This window comes from Plecotus auritus (genome assembly GCF_963455305.1).
Source record: "Plecotus auritus genome assembly, chromosome: X".
Taxonomy (NCBI): Eukaryota; Metazoa; Chordata; class Mammalia; order Chiroptera; family Vespertilionidae; genus Plecotus; species Plecotus auritus.
In genome coordinates this window covers 18349811-18367284 of record NC_137784.1, presented here as the reverse complement: position 1 = coordinate 18367284, position 17474 = coordinate 18349811, and positions in this window count along the sequence as shown.

The window sequence follows — 17474 nt, the reverse complement described above, 5'->3', positions numbered from 1 at the left end:
TTCTCAATGATGCAAGCTCACAAGATGGAGGAGAGGGACACCACCTGCCTCACAGTGATAAGTGGGGAGTTGTACTCACGAACAGGGAATGTGCAAGTTCTATGGGAGGGAGGCTGTGGGGTATCAAGGGGATGAGCTGACCCATAATTTCCCTGTAGCCTGTAATCAAATGGTTTACGAAGTCCACAGAAGGGTAGGAAAGAGAAACCCACTACTTAAGAAAAAATAAGACCTGGGCCTTGTCCCCTTCAAAAAAATGGATTTGTGGTAGGGGACTTTATCTGCACATCAAGAATATGAAGGGGAACTTGTAGTTAGGCCATTTGAGGCCTTGCTGTTTTCCTGGCATGTCAACATAGCACATGTTATTGAGCCTTAATTTTAGACCTTACACCACAGAGCTGTTTTCCATGCAAATACTTTCTCAACTCAGACAACACATCTGAGTGTCTGGCTTGTCCCACTGACTCATCTTCTCCACCATGTGGCATAACTGAAAAGGACATCTCAGAGACTGACTTGTGGCATCCAAAATTCTGAACTGCCTTGACTCAGAGAATTTATACTCACTGCTTTCACCTAGAACATCTTCCAAATCACCTACCCTTTTTACTTTTCCTATAAGTCATAAAAAGTATCTCAATGTCCTCCTTATGTGATTGAAACTCCTTAGCTAGCAAAGTTCTATGAAGGAAGGCTGGGTCTTTAGCTTCCTTTCCCCAGTACTAACACAGTGCTTTCCTAAAGGCATATGCTCAATTAAAAGTGGGGAACAGAGGACAAAGGGTGTGAGAGATATAAGTGCTAATATGTACTATATTCTACATCTTTTGACAAGCATATCGAGGTATAAAACAATTTTACAAAAGAAAAGATGGACAAGAGGAAGGAAAATAACAGTTGAAGATAGCTTATTTTTTTTCTATTCTATTATTCCAACAATTTCACTCTGGGATTCTTTCCCATGTCCACACAATATTCTATTATGATGTCATATATTGTTTTCATGCCAAAAATTATTCCTCAGACTATACCATTAGTGGGACACAGGCAGACCAGGCCACAGAACATTTTCTGCCTGTAGTACCAGTGCCAGTCCTGGATGCCCATCTGTCTGTGTTCTTTCTACCTCCTCTCTCAAAGCTTCTTCATATTGTGATGTGAAGGGACTTGCAACCATATCATTGAGCTTGGTCCAAAATTCCAGGATTTTCATCTTGGTTGTTTCTGTGTAAGCTTTGGGACCCCAGAGGAACTCGTAGCATGCAGGATCAGTGTTGGGCACCTGGCGGTACTCCAGGTAGTCTAGCTTGACTAGATCTTTGGTGATAAGCTTCCTGGGTTCACCATAGATAGAGTGTTTCCTCCTACTCACATGGCCTTCATGAATGCCCAGGTCACTTCCTCGCTGGAATGGTTGCCATTCATGAAGATCACACCCAGGACATTCACCAGGAGACCAGTCTTGGGTAAGCCCCTAGCAGTACCCACACTCCCCTTATGGGGAAGTTTAAGTTTGTTTACATGTTTATAGGTGGGTTGGGGTGAGTCCACATCCTTCATGTCAACCACAAAGAGGTAATGCTGTCAGAGGCTTTCTTGAGGATCTCCACAAATTGTTGGAGTTACTTTTGGTCGACAATGGTTAGCATTTCTTCCTATAGATTGGGCTGCTTTGTGCTATACTTGTACAAAATAAACTTCTGAAAGATAGTCACCTCCATAGTTAGAGGATCACAGCATGAGTTCTCAGGAGATGGGACCTCAGAGGAACATGAATGTTCCTCATCTTGGCTGTTCTCAGATCTCATGTGAAAAGCACCTCAAGAGGTCATAGAGGAATTTGGAGCTCTCCAAGACACATGGGAAGTACTATTTGGATCAGTAGCTGATGAACTCAGGAGATTAGCCTCTAAACCAGAAGATGAGAAGGAGAGGGGCTCTTCTATTGTGGCAGCTGCTTCCAATATCCTGCAGCTTCATCTTGGGAATCTTGTTGATTCAGATTAATGCAGCTCTTACTCTTGTGTCTCTGAGGTATAATGACTATGGTCAGAGAAAACGGTCAGGAGGACACTAGAAGGATAGGTAATCAGAGTCCCTGGAGGATGAAGGTCAAGAGTGTACAAGTAGATGCAACTTTGGCATAGGAGTAACATCCTTTTTAAGGAAGTCTATATGTGCAGTTCTCCTCAGGGGAACCTCTCTAAAAACCCCCAGGTTTTCTGTGTCTTGGGTAAACTTTAGGCTGAATCCTGCCAGTCCTGCCTCAGGCATACTGAGGTGATAGTAGGAGCTGGCAGTCTTTGAGTTTGAGGAATCTGTTATTTCATATTCAAGAGTATAATTCAACTGATGGCATGCCATGGGACCAAAACGAATGAAGTGCAGGAGGCCCGCAACTCACCAACCCTGTCCAGGTATTCCTAGTGTTTATTGCTTAGTAGTGGGTTTTTGTTGTTGACTCTTTGGTGTCCTCAGTCCTTACCAAGGTTTATCATTTGGCTTCATATCTGGCCTTGTGCCACCACCCCCCACCTTTCCTTGAATAGTGGCTACACCTTCAAACTAAGGATTTCACCTCCAATAGACTAAATAAAAATAAGTGTTGGGGATCTTCAGTTTGCTAGCCCTGTCCTTGGTCTTCAAGTGCTGAAAGCCAGTGGGGAGTCAGATGAATTGTCATCCCTTCTACTTAGAGGCTTATGGACCCACAGGCCTTGCTTTGACCCAATGTTCTCATGTTCTATAATTCCTCCATCACCCTTATGCCTGTCCCTCATATTAAGGCCAGGTCCACTCTGAGGGCCATCAGGAATATGAGGATCTCCTGGTCTGACCATACCTGTCCTTGGATTCTTGAGGCTGAGTAAGGAATTATTATTATGGTGTGCTCACTGTTCAGGGGCTGTGGTTACCAGAGAACTCCTAGTATTCACCTTGGCCTCTGGAAAACTGGAAATATTCCCACTACTGGACTCAGGCCATACCCCTTAGACCAAGTTCCTCACCCCCCTTATGACACCATAGTAGGTGGTGATTATGTTACATCATGCCAACAATGCCCAGGTATCCCGTAGCAGTAACAAGGCTGGGGTAGTCTGGGGCCCTCACATTTCCGAAAGAAATGGATTCCTAAAATTCTCACTCAGGTTTCTCACCTTGACTGTTGGAAGATGCTTGGAAGTCCTTCCTTTACTTACCTGAGGACCCTACCCTCAGAGAAAGGCACTCACATCTTTAATACTATTATTATGGAGTCAATCTAATGGCCTTGCCTAAGGAATCTCAGGAATGAAGACTTGGGAAGATGCTGTGCCACCTCAGGGTCTTAGGGTCTTTGTTCCCCAGAGCTGTAATTCATGGTTCTGCCTTTGTTTCCAGCAGGGCCTAGATCAGCCATGGGCAAACTACAGCCTGAGGGCCGGATCTGGCCTTTCAGCTGTTCTATCCCACCCACAGAGATGAAAGAGCAGAGGGTTCTCTTGCTCTCCCCTCCGCTCCTTCATCAGCAGCAGTGTTAATATGGCAACATCAGGAAACACCACTGCAGCTCCTTCTTCTGAATGGGCGGATTTATATCCGCCCATTTAGTAGAAGGAACAACCTCTCAATCTTCCAGAGGCTCCTTGTAAAGCTCATGGATGCGTCTCTGGACATCACCCTCGGATGGGTAGACACGCCCCTGGAGAGCACGTATTAGAGCATTAGCTAAAAAGGAGACCAACAACACTGTTCCCACTGAAGTTGATGTTTTAAAGACCAAAAACCTTTCAACCCAGTCTACATTGCCATCTACATCTATGTCCTGGGCATAATTTGGAAGTTTCACTAAAGAAAATGTTTAATTTACTGTTTACACATTTTGTTCTTTTCTATTTGTTTTAGTTTTAAAGTATTTTATTATATTTAAGTTTAATTTGAAAGGCTTTTGTACCTTCCCTTTGTTAGGCAATTTTATTTTGCCTTTGCCATTTTCAATATAAGGTGTGTTATTGTGCTATGATTCCTCCATTTTTTAAAGTTTCAAATTATAATAATTAGTGTTTACATTCTTGTTAAAATGTTTGAAATGAATAAAACTATTGAAATAAAAAAAGGCCAAACCCTTTTATGTAATGATGTTTACTTTGAATTTATATTAGTTCACACAAACATTCCATGCATGCTTTTGTTCCGGCCCTCCGGTCCAGTTTAAGAACCCATTGTGGCCCTCGAGTCAAAAAGTTTGCCCACCCCTGGCCTAGATCCCCTCCCTGAACTCACCTAGGACTCACAGTTGCAGGACAAAGCCTTCATCTCCTGAGGTGCCAGAGAGCAAATGTCAGGGAATGCACATGAGGCTTTCCTGCTAGTGTCCATCCATGGGTGACATCAGATTTCAGGCTCCTTGGGGCCTGTCTAGGCTAAGGATGTGCCATTAGTCCTCACTCAGTATCCTTCCCTTGACTCTTGGCAGGTTCTTGGAGCTCTTATTTCTTTCAACTTGACATTACACATGCAGAATAAAAGTCTCATGTCCCCGAGAACCCTAAAAATTAGTGATGGGATGCTCACTCAATCTGACAGCACTTCCTGGGACTTCTGGGTATCACTGGAGATATAAGATAGTCTCTCTTTTTCCCTCAAGGTTTTGGGGCCCTATCGGAAGTGGAGTCAGCCTGGGGGGCAGGAACTGATTGAGACCCAGATCAGGATGGTTGACTGGTGCAGTGCATGTCATAGCCACCATTTGGTCTAGTTATTCTGGTTGTTCTGCTGTTCTGTTCCCTGGGCTTTTACATAGATAGATAGATAGATAGATAGATAGATAGATAGATAGATAGATAGATAGATACAGATTGATGTGGTGTTTTCCCCTGCCACAATACCTTGATGCATCTTATAGTTTCTAGCATTTAATCAAGGACCAAATCATTCAATCCTTTCCATCTGTCCTTCCATCCAAACCACCTCCATGCTCTTCTTTTTTCCTCACCAAAATTTAGCCCCCTTTTAGAACTCAAAAGTCCACTCAAGGTATTCTAGTTAAAATGCTCTTTTACTACAATGGAATCTGACACTACCACTTCAAGGCACAAAGAATCAACGCCCTGGCTTTTGTTCACCTTCACATCAAGGGAGTATACCATTATTTGTCAGAAACTCACTGAAGAGAGTGCATAGAACACCTCTTTGTGTACTCTATATTCCTGCATTGAGATCATAGAAGAGATACCTTTGATTCTTGATTTGGGGGTAGGGGGTTTCAAGGAAGGGCTTCTCATCATGGGCAGCCACCTTGTCTCTGGAGTAGCTTCCAGAATCACAACTCTAGTCACCCACCCACAGGAGGGCCCGCAACACGCCAGGCGAGTCTTTGAGAACCTGGAGTCAGAGTGGGTGAGAGGGAGTGAGGCCTAGGCCATGGAAAGTCAGGGGCTCCTCCCTGGACTCCAGGAAGCCATCATCACTCTATGGGGGTGTGGGTGTTCCTGGGACCACAGAGTTGGAAGATGCTGTGCCCGCTCAATGAAGCCCGTGGTGGAGCATTACTGGGCAGAAGATGAACAGGGCATGAACCCTTCTTAGTCACAGAGTCAAAAGGGTTTTAAAAGGTACAACAATGCACCCTGGCTGGTGGATTAGGGAGTGGTAGTGTCATCCTGTGCAGTGAATACTTGTAGGATCAATCCCTGCTCGGAGCACATACTGGAGGTAAGCGAACAATGTTTCTCTCTCCCTGTACCATTGTCTTTCTCTAGAAAAATCTATAAAGATATATTCTCAGATTCAGATTTAAAAAAAAAAGAATGACAGGGCAAGTGCTCTATGTGAACTATTCCACCTGAATTGGCAGCCTGGAGTCTGTGACATGAAGGTTGTGACAGGGAGAAGGAAAACCCAACTGTGGTGCTTAGGTACCCAGGGATGAGAGGGTGAAGACAGTAGCGCTGACTGTCAGTGATGAGAAGAGGTAGTCTGACACTAATCAGGGCAGGGGTCCATTGGAAAACAAAGGCAGGTGGAACATAGGCAGGGGCAGACACGGCAGTTTGAGCGAGCCTAACCACCAAAGTGGGCATGCAAGAATAACAGAACGTCTTTAGACTCAGAGGAGAAGGCAAGTGAAAATGGGGAGGACCTGCAGCAATAGGTGAACCGATACATAAGTTCAGGTCCTTTCCTGCGCAAGAACAATTGAGGGAATCAATAAGGTGCAAACAGGGGTAGATATAGATCAGGATTATAGCAAACACATACCCCTAGAGGACAGGGCTTCAATAGGCAACCCATAATTGAGCCTCCTCCCTATGTGGCGAGTCTGAATCTCCTTATAATAAATTTTTCACACTTTTGTTTCAATTTCGGGTCCTCCATGCTCATTCCTCAGCATCGCAAGGCACGACTCTGAGAAAACATCTTGGCTCACCGTTCTGATTATCACTGAGACTGTGAGAAAGGTTACAGGACTGTCAGGTACAGGATCAATGCCCCTGGGATCCCATGCAAGTCTGGTAATGTAAGGAGAGCCTGGTAAAGGAAGCTTAGAAAGTTGGGGGAGGGCAGGGTCTGCAGGGACTATAGTGTCTTCTTGGGAAGGAACAGCAGAAAGAGTTGTGAAGCTTACACCTCCTATTCCGCTCCCCCCTCTCCTGGTCTGAGGAAACAAGAGGAAGAGTTAATGGAATCTAGAGCCACAAAATGGACCTGGGTGGAGAACATTCCAAAAGCAGTGGGGTGCCTTGTTCAGGGTACAGCACCTTGGCATGGAGGAAGCCAGAAAACGAATACCCAGTTCACTCTCCTCCTGCCCTCCATTTCCTACTGATACTTCCCAAGATCCAGCCACCTCGTAGCCAGTGGGAGACAGAACATCCACCTCAACAGAGCTCATTCAGATGTACCTCCCAGGACACAGAGCAGATGCAGGATGAGGCCAGAGTATGGTACACCAGGGCAACCCAAGAGAAGCAGAGCAAGGAGCCAGCTGCAGAAGAAGCCCTCAAGGGCTCATGTTACAAATGCAGACACAGTTCTTCCAATTCCTTGACAAAGGAGCTGAGCAGGAACAGGAGCTCTGGGAGGCCAAATATTGCGGGGAAGTCAGCTTTGTTTTCTAAGACCTTCAAGCAAATCCCTGGGCACAGAAATAGAGTATTGGTTAGAATGAGGACAGTGAAGAAGAGGAGAGTGAGGAAGAGGAGAGTGAGGAAGAGGAGAATCTGGAAGAGGAGAGAGAGGATGAGCAGTGTAAGGATGAGAATGGTGAGGATGAGAAGGGTGAGGATGAGGACAGTGAATTTGAGGAGCATGTGGATGAGGGTGCAGCTACTAGATACAGCTGAAATCTGTGGATAAAGTGGAAGACTGGAGGACTAAGAACCAGGTACAGGGGGACTCCTATCTGGGTGGGGCATTGGGCCTGGGAGTAGATATTTAGGGGGCAGGTTTTCAGAGGCTTAAGGAACTGAGAATTGATGGGAACCAGTGTGCCCTATAATTGGTTGAAATGAATCCTGGGAAGGGTTGTGGGAGCCACTAAGTAAAGGATTGAGAGTCATCATAGTGATTGGGCAATCATGGAGATGTGACAACCTAATAACAGTCAGGGGTGGGAAGAATGATTCAGGAAAGGTTTAGGAGGTGGAGAGGCTGGTGAAGTGGGGAGGGGTATAGACTGAGGCCCAGAGTTTGGTGGCCACCCCCACAACCTGGACATGCAGGAACCAGAAATGTCTCTCTGAGACTTTTTGCACCCCTGTCTACATGGCTTCTGCTCCTTTTGTGGGTGGCAGATGTAGTCTGTGGGAGCAAATCATCCACCAATAGTCCATGGAAACCAAGGCCATAGGGAGCCAAGGGGCTGGGAAGTGGGAGGCATGTGAAGTTGGGACACGAATGTGTGGAGGTGGTGGCTTTGCTCATTTTCACTGTGCATTTGCTCACCGCTCACCATGTGGGTAATTATGGCCACCGGGAGCTCATTCAGATGTACTGGGATCCCATGAAAGTCTGGTCATGACAGGTGCCCACAGGAGGGAAAGGGTGCAATTGTGTCTCCAGAGAGTGTGGGCAACAAGGATTGGGGATCATGGGGACATGGGCTGGGTTGCTGAGGGCTGTCTGCAGAGGGTTTTGAGGGAATTTGGTGGTCCTGGGGTGCAGGGTGATATGGAGTTGAAATGGCACCACACAAGTGACTCTCTGTCAGGAGGGGAGAATATGGGTGGGTGGGAGCTAATTAGCTGCAGTCTGGTCTCTGGGCAGGGCCTGGACTCAAGCCCATGTCTGCCAGCCTCTTGTCAGCTGCACCAACAAAGCTCGTTTTTCCTGTAGCTTCACATCTTCCCCAGAACCCTCCAGCTGCCACCCAGTCTGTGTGATCAGGGTCCTCCCAGTGTTGTCAATGGGGTCAGGGCTGGAGTGGTGCACAGAGAAACATAGGGGAAGGCCAAAGAGGCGTCTCTTTTTTCTCTGGTTCCTGGGGCGGGAGAACAGAGAGCTTGGGGCTCCTGACTCAGCCTAGGAAGGTCCTTCCATGCAGCCCAGTCCATGGTGACTGGTGATAGAACGTGTCAGAGAGAGGATCCAGCTTTCCAGCCCAGCCCTCCAAACCCCAGGACTCTGGCTTAGGCTCCTCTGAGTCTCATATGCCTGAAAAGCCTGGGGCAGTGGCTGGGCTCTCTACCTCTTGATGGTCCCAGGCTTCTCACAGCTTATGCATTCCACAGCCTCAGGACCAGCCCCCAAAGAGCACCCAGCCTACCAGAATTTTATGACAATTAGAAACGGAAAACCATTAGAGAAGGAGTTGGGGCAATCCCAAACCCAGCACAGTGGCAAGAAGGCCTCTCTTTTCTGGCTGGTGTGTCGAATGATTGAGCGTTGACCCATGAACCAGGAAGTCATGGGTTTGATTCCCACTCAGGGCACATGCCTGAGATGAGGACCCAATCCCAAGTGGGGGATGTACAGGAGGCAACCAAACAATGGTTCTCTCTCATGGATGTTTCTCTCTCCCCTCATATCTCTCTCTCTCCCCTCCTCCCTCCCCCTCTCTCTCTTAAGAAAATTAATGATGGAATTTTTTTTAGAGTCCACTGTCGGGACTGGGGTGGGGACCAAGCAAGCGAGCAGGTAGGACTATGGGCACAGACCTGAGAAGGTGAAAAGAGAGCCCTCCCAGGGTCTGAGACTCAGAAATGATTCAGTTAATGGACTAGAATAGGGATGAAAGCTGGCAGCACTGGTAATTTTGAAAAGGGCTGCAAAACAAGAAAAGTGCTCCATACCTGAGAAAATTGGTGACACCCCACAGGAGCCTGGCAAAGGAGCTAAACACAAGGGAAGCCCTGGTAGCATTCCCTAGGCACCTATGGAAGCCTGTTTCCACCCAGGCCTAACTCTCCTGGGGCTAGAGGCATCTGAATTCAAACCATTCACTTTCTTCCTGTGATGAAAGTAGGCAAGCCCTTTGTTTGAGGGTCTGGAGAGAAACCTGAATGGCCTAGGACTGTTGCCCTAGAGACTGAGACAGCCTAGTCTCCTTGCACTGCTGGGATGGCCTGCTCAGCTAAGCTCTTGCTGGGGGCAGCCTGCCCAAATGCCTGTGTGGAGACCTGCTCAGAAGAGACCTCCAATGTCCCCTTGTTCACACATTCTTCAGCAAGCAATGAATCACCTCTTGTGTGCAGGTCCCAGTGTGCCAGGGCCAGAGAATTCCACCGTGGCTGGCAGAGTGAAAGGCTGGGGTGCTGATGCCAGGCCCTGATGCCCAGAGTCTGCGAATATTCCTACTTATGGCAGTCTCCAAGGAGGATGAGGACCCTGAGTTGAGTATGACCCTGGATCGTTTGGGTGAACTCTAAATAACATCACCATGTCCCTGTCAGAGAGAGGCAGGTGAGCATAGACAGAGGAGAAAGAGATGTGGAGACAGAAGCAGAGATGGAAGGGATGCAGCCACAAGCCAAGGTCACCAGCCACCGCAAGAATCTGCCAGAGGCCCCCAGTTGATGCTCCCCAACTTCTGGAGGGTGCCCAGTCTGATCACATTTCCATTTCAGTCCCTTGAGGGTCATGTAGGACTCTGGCTGGCAGACTACAAGTGTGTACATTTATGTCATTTTAAGTCCCTAATCCTGAAACAATATATGTACAGCAGCCGAAGAGTTGGGGTTCTTCAGAGAAACTGAAGCAATAGGATGAAGAGACAAAGAGAGGTTGGTTCACATGATTACAGGTACTGGTTAGTCTCAGGATCTGCAGGGTGAGTCAGCCAGCTGGAGGCCCTGGGGAGCCAAGGGTTTCATTTTCAACTCTCTTGATCATTTCGGCTGCTATGACAAAATATCAGAGACTGGGTGGCATATAAACAACAGATATTGATTTCTCACAGTTCTAAAGCCTGGAAGTCTAAGATCAGGTGCAATGGTTGACTGAGGACTTCTCCTTGTGTCCTTACATGGCCAGAGATACTATGTCTTTAAAGTGATGGTTAAGAAAGAAGGAGGCCATTAGGATAGGACATAATCTAAATTTATGGGGTCCTTATAAGAGTGTAGGTCACCCAAGGAGACAGCAGGCTCACACAAGGGACAGCCAGGAGAAGATGGAACCATTTGCAAGCTAAGGAGAGAGGGCTCAGAACAGACCAAAAACTGCCATTACCTTGACATTGGAATTCCAGCCTCTAAAACTGTGAGAAAATCAATGTCGGCGGTTTTATGCAACCACTCTGTGGCATATAGTTAGGGCAGCCTGAGGTAACTAATACTCTGTCCTGGATGCATATTGTTTTTTGGATTATCTGCCCTACTAAATTAATTCCTAAGTGCATGTTCAGTGGTCCCCTATTAAACCCATGAGATGAGGATGGCATTTCTGCACTATGGTGATGTGTAGTCCAGAACCACAACACTGGGCCCTGAAGGGAGGAACTAGACAGGAATTGATCAATGATGCATGCTCACAAGATGGGGGAGAGGGACACCACACACCCCACAGTGGCACTCGGGTATGTTAAACTCAGGATCAGTGAATGAGCAAATTCTGTGGGAGGCAGGCCATGGGATAGCAACAGGATGAGGTGACCCCTGATTCCCCTGCAGTATGCAACCAGATGGTTTGCAAAGTCTACAGGACGGTAGGGTAGAGAAACACACCATTTAGGAATGCATAAGATGTGGGCTTTGTCCCCTCCAAAAGGATGGATTTTGGTAGGGACTTTATCTGCAAATGAAAAATATGGTGGGGAACTTGCAGTTAGGCCATTTGAGGCCCTGCTGTTTTCACAGCGTGTCAAGGAGCACATATTATTAGGCATTTATTTTGGACCATACACTGCAGTGCAGGTTTCCATGTAAATATTTTCTCTCTCAAATCAGACATCTCATTGGAGTGTGTGGTTCACCAGTCCCTCAGCCTCATCTCCTTCACCATGTAGCCTAACAGACAAGGACGTCTCAGAGACTGACTTGCTGTGTCCCCAAATCTAAACTGCCTTGACTCAGACAATTTACACTTACTCCTTTAACCTGGAACACCTCCGTAATCACCTACCCTTTTAATTTTCCTATAAGGCAGAGAGTACCTCAATATCCTCTATAAGTGATTGAAGCTCCCAGCTAGCAAAGTTCAATGAAGGGAGGCTGGGTCTTTATCTTGCCATCCTCAGTACTGGCAATGAACTGTCCTAAAGGCATATACTCAATTAATTTTTTGGAATAGAGGAGAAAGGGTGTAAGAGATCTATTGTGTTAAGATTTACTATATCTTACAACATTTAGTAAGCTGAGAATATGTATCTATGTATATAAAACCTAAGTGACCCTTACATTGGAACGACCAGAACATCCAGAAGACAGGTCACTATGAAGTGCACTGAGCAGGCAGGCAGGCAAGAAGGTGAGCGGTTAGGGGTGAGCAGGCAGGCAGGCAGGCAAGTTTTTTGAGGTGAGCAGGCAGGAATCTGAGCAGATAAAGGCAAGCAGGCATGTGAGAAGTTAAGGGTAAGTGGTCCCGGCTTGCGAGAGGGATGTCCGACTGCAGGGATTGGGCCTAAACCTGAAGTCAGACACCCCCCAAGGGGTCCCAGATTGTGAGAGGCTGCAGGCTGGCCTGAGGGGAAACCTCCCCGCCGCTGTGCACAAATTTCCTGCACAAGTCCTCTAGTAGAGGTATAAAACAATTAAGTTTGCAAAAGAAAGGATGGTAAAGACAAAGGAGAATCAAGGTGGATGAAATTTTATTTTTTTCTATTCTATTGTTTCAACTATCTTACTGTGCGATTCCTTCCTATGTCAAGGCAATATTCTATTATGAAGTCAGATATTTTCTTCATGACAAAAATTAACCCTTAGATTTCACTAGTGATAGAGAAACTCCTGAATCAGGCCATGGAAAATTTCCTGCCTGTGGTATCAGTGTCAGCCCCAGCTGCCCATCTGGTTTGTATACTTTCTACCTCCTCTGTCAAAGATCCTTTGTATTGTGATGTGAAGGAACTTGGAAACATACTGTTGAAATTCACAAAAAATTCCAGGATTATCATCTTGGTTGTTTCTGTTTAAGCCTTGGGACCCCAGAGGAACTCATAGCATGGAGGATCAGTGTCAGGCACCTAGAGGTACACCAGGTACTCCACCTTCCCTAGATCATTGGTGATAATCTTCTAGATTCCCCTTTGATGTAGTGTTTCCTCCCAGGGTACACTCACATGCCTCCACTCTAAACACCCACAGGGCTCCTGTGCCTTAGGAAAACTTCAGGCTGTATCCTGCCAGTCCTTCCTCAGGCATACTGAGGTGACAGTAGAGGCTGGCAGTGTTTGAGTTTGAGCAGTCTGTAATTTCACATTCAAGAGGACCATTCAACCGGTGGCAAGCTATGGGACCAAAAAGAATGAAGTTAAGGGGGCCCTCAACTCATTCACCCAGTCCATGTATTCCATCCTTTGACTGTTCAGTGATGGGTTTTCTGTCCTGGTTTCTTTGGGGCTCGCAGTCTTCACTAAGGGTCCTTATTTGATTTCATATCTGTCCTTGTGTCCCCACCCTTTTAGTTGAAGAGTGGCTACACCTTCAAACTAAGGATTTCCCTTCCTTAGACCAGGTAAAATAAGTGTTGGGGAAGCTGAAGCTTGCTAGCCCTGTCCTGGGTCTTCAAGTTCTGAAAGCCAGTGTGGGGTCAGATGCATTGTCATCTCTTCTATTTAAGGATGGATGCACCCTCTGCCCTTGCCTTGACCCACTGCTCTCTTGTTCTATGATTTCTCCCTGACACTTGGGCTTGCCCTTCATATTAAAGCCAGGTCCACCCTGAGGGCCCTAGAGGAATGTGAGGATCTCCTGATCTGAACATACCTGTCCTTGGATTCTTGAGGCTGAGTAAGGACTTACTTTTATGGTATACTGACTATTGTGGGGTGAGTGGTTACCTCAGACCTCCTAGTATTCACCTTGGCCTCTGGAAAGCCTAGAAATCCTCTGACTACTGGCCTCAGGCATACCTTTTAGAACAAGTCCCTCACCCCCATTGTGACACCATAAGAGGTGGTGATTGCATCATCACATCATGCCAACAATGCCCAGTGTCCCATGGCAACAGCAAGGGCATGTTACTCTGGGGCCCTCACAGTTCTTAGAGGAGTGGGTTCCCAACATTACCACTCAGGGTCCTCACCTTGACTCCTGGAAGATACGTGGAACTCCTTCCTTTCCTTACCTGAGGATCTCACCTCAGAGCAAGGCCCTCACATCTCTGACACCCTCCACACAGTCAGTCTAAGGGCCCTGTCTTAGGAATCTCACGGATGAGGGTTTTGGCAGTCTCTGTGCCACCTCATGGTCTTAGTGTCTACGTTCCCCAGAGCTGTAATTCATGGTTCTGTCCTTGTTTCCTGGCAGGGCATAGATTCCCTTCCTGTGCTCACCTAGGTCTCACAGCTGTAGGTCAATGCCCTCACCTCCTGAGTTGCCAGAGAGGAAAAGTCAGAGAATGCACATTGGGCTCTTCTGCCAGTGCCCATCCAGGGTTGACATCAGCATTCAGGCTCCTTCGGGCCTGTCTGTTCAGAGTAAGGGTTTGCCCTTAGTCCTCACTCAGGATCCTTCCCTTGACTCCTGGCAGGCCCCTGGAACTCCTCTTTCTTTCACCTTAACACCACCCATGTAAACAAAAGCTCTCATGTCCCTGAGAACCCTGAAAATTAGTGAATGGATTCTCAATCTGACAGCCATTCCTGGGCCTTCTGGTTCTGAGTGGAGACACATGACAGTCTCTCTGTGCCTCCCCTGTCTACATTCATTAGAATCCCGCTCTTCACTCCTAACTGTTCTGTGAAATGCTTCCTTGGAAATGCCATATTCTTGAGAACTCTTGATTAGTTTTCTAAGAAATGCAGTCAATGTGTCAAGACATTGTTTCCCTTTAGTATCCACCACTCCATCGTTGCATTTTAAGGGGCAGCATGAGCATGGTGACCTCAATCTTCTGTTGGGGCTAAGAAGCCTTCTCAATTTTTATTTCAGTCTATTTTTTGTTGGAAGAATCAGAGTGACCATTGAAGCTCCTTACCTGCAGGCTTGGAAACCGCATGTGACCAAGAATACTCGACTTTCAAGCTCACTCAGTTTGTTGGACAGAATTCATTTCCTTTTGCCTATAGCATTTAGAGTTATTTCCTGATGTGCTTAAAAACTAATCTTCATACCTACACACAGCCTGCACTTTCATACCACATTTTGTACTCCCTGACCCAATCAAATATGGTTGATTATTTCTTCACAACATGTAGGATAGTAATATCACTCCTGATAGCAAAATGGTGTCTTATATAATGTCTGTTAGCAGGGGAGTGACATCCAGCACCTTTGTCATAAACGATTCCTTTCAATCAATTCACAGGTCTACCCTACCCTTGAGGATGGGAGTACACAAAGGCAAAATCACCAGGACGTAAAGATCATGTGTCCCCAATAAAATTCTAGGTGCCACAGTCTTCCCTGGAGACCCTATCGTTTCATATTCCTCTTTTGTACAAATATGTGTCACCCTCCCAAGATCCAACTATGTTACTCTTGGCACTTGGCAACAATGAATGCAATCTTCTAAGTAAGTAAGAACATCCAGACATTCAACATTAACATCTCAAACCATTAAAGGTAATTTACATTTGGTTGTAGATATTGCAAAGGCTCTGGAAATGGACAGTAAATGTCATTTTTAAAAATTTTCATATTTTAAAAATCACAGTGGTTACAGTAAGACCATTTGTGGGATGCAAATAAGGAAAACGAAGAACCTAGCCTAGTGACCTTGAGATGCTGAAAACATTTATAAAACTACTAGAGGCCCAGTGCATGAAATTTGTGCATGGGTAGGGTCCCTAGGCCTGGCCGATGATCAGGCTGATTAGGGCCTTCTGGCTGCCAGCAGGGGCTGCCCTTCTCCACTGCCAGCTGCTGGCTGGGGCCTACTTAACCTGGCTGCCAGCTGCCGACCTGGGTCTTCCTTCATTCTATGCCGCCCCCTGGTGGTCAGCACACATCATAGCGAGCGATCGAACTCCTGGTCTCCTGGTCGAACTCCCGAGGGGACAATTGGCATATTGAGCTTTTATACATTTATAGGTAGGATCAGAAAGGGACTCGGGTATTAGAAGATACTTCAAGTTTACCTCTCCCAAAATAGAGAATAATGGGGCTAAGGCAGGAGGACACCGGAAGAAGAAAATTGAAGCAAAAGAGAGACATTAGGAGTGAAGGAGGGTCGGTTCCAAAGCCCAACAGAGCAGAAAAAAGGTACCACAGGGAGAGAGGTTGTCTGGAAAAGTATTAAGTCCATGCCATCTTGTGAGTCACTGCAGCCACCAGCACAGCAGAGAGCAGTGCACCTGGGATAGCCCTGAAACACTTTGCTGTACTCACTAGAATGCTGAGGTGAGAACAGGGTGTGTCAGTTACCATGTTCCCTGTTCACATGTTTAAAGAGCCAAGAGAGGGCTCTCTGAGTCTCCCAAGCTTCCCTCAGTCGGGCAAGCTCCCCTCTGTCTCCCATGCTCACCTCCATCTGGCAAGCTCTCTTCTCCAGAGCTCTCTTCTTGTGCACTCTTGCTCTCCCATGCTCTGACTCTCTGTTGTGCTCTCCACCTGGTTCTCAGGCTCCCACGCCCTAGCTCTCTGGCTCTCCACCTCTACTCCTAGCACTTGGGCTCCTCTACTGTTGTTGGCATGCTCTGGACCAGTAATGCTATTGCCCTCTTGTACTTCTTGTGTTAGGAAAAAGAGCTGTGCCAGGCAATGGCACTTGTTTTCGGTTTATGGTCCTCAATACGTAAATAACCTCACATTTGTATGTTAGAATGGGTAGGAACAAGTTTCAGATCCAAGCAGATCAGGCTAGACAACTAAAATTTTGAGTACTACCTCCTTGTTCAGTTCTACTTGCCATTTCTAATCTCATTTTTAAAAATCTTATTTTAATCATTTACATTTTTAATTATTATGTTACCTTAATTTAAAGTCTTTTTCATGTAAACATAGTTAAATTGTTTCTGGGACAACTAGAAGAAAACTAATTTAATTAATAAATAAAGTAATATTTTAAATGGAAGAGAAAAGGTATAAGGAATGGCACGGACATATTTTTGTATAGTATTAAAATCACTGTATTGGACACCTGAAACTATGTATATATTATATGCTAACTATACTTAAATAAAAATTAGTTAAAAAGTAACATTTGTCAAAACGGGAGATATAAAAGAGAGAAATGTAATTTTAGATGGTGTGGGGATTGTTATACTTCGATGCTCAAACCAGAATAAAATGCAGAAGGGGTAGGAAATTTGCTTGTTAACTGCCAGAGGTTCAGGGACACAGAATCTCAATAACTAGTGTGTGCCTGAGAAATTCACAAAACAGAATATGGAGCAGCTAAAAGTATAGGAAACTGTGCATGTTCAGCAAGGAATATATAATACAAGGTTGTGGAAAGCTAAAATGCAGAACATATAATTGTGGAGAATACTAACGACTTCCTTATAATCCAGTAGTAATGTGTAAATATTTGAAGAAAAATAAAAGAAAAAATGGACAACGAGTTTTGTAGATGTTCTGCAAATGCAAAATAAAAATAAAAAAAGATGATGAAATGGAAAAAGAAAGAAGGGTTATTATTTTCAGGAATGAAATGCTGATTGAAATAATAAATATTGCATAATCTCACTCATTTATGGAATATAACGAACAACATAAGCTGATGAACAAAAACAGATCAAGAGAGAGAGAAGCATAGATCAGATGCTCAAACCTCAGAAGGAAGGTAGGGGAGGGTGGGAGTTGGGGGAGAGATCAAGCAAAGGACTTGTATGCATGCATATAAGCAAAACCAATGAACACAGATCCCAGGGAGTTGAGGGCATGAGTGCGGGGGGAGGGGGAATGGGGGGATAAAGACACATATATAATACCTTAATCAATAAAGAAAAA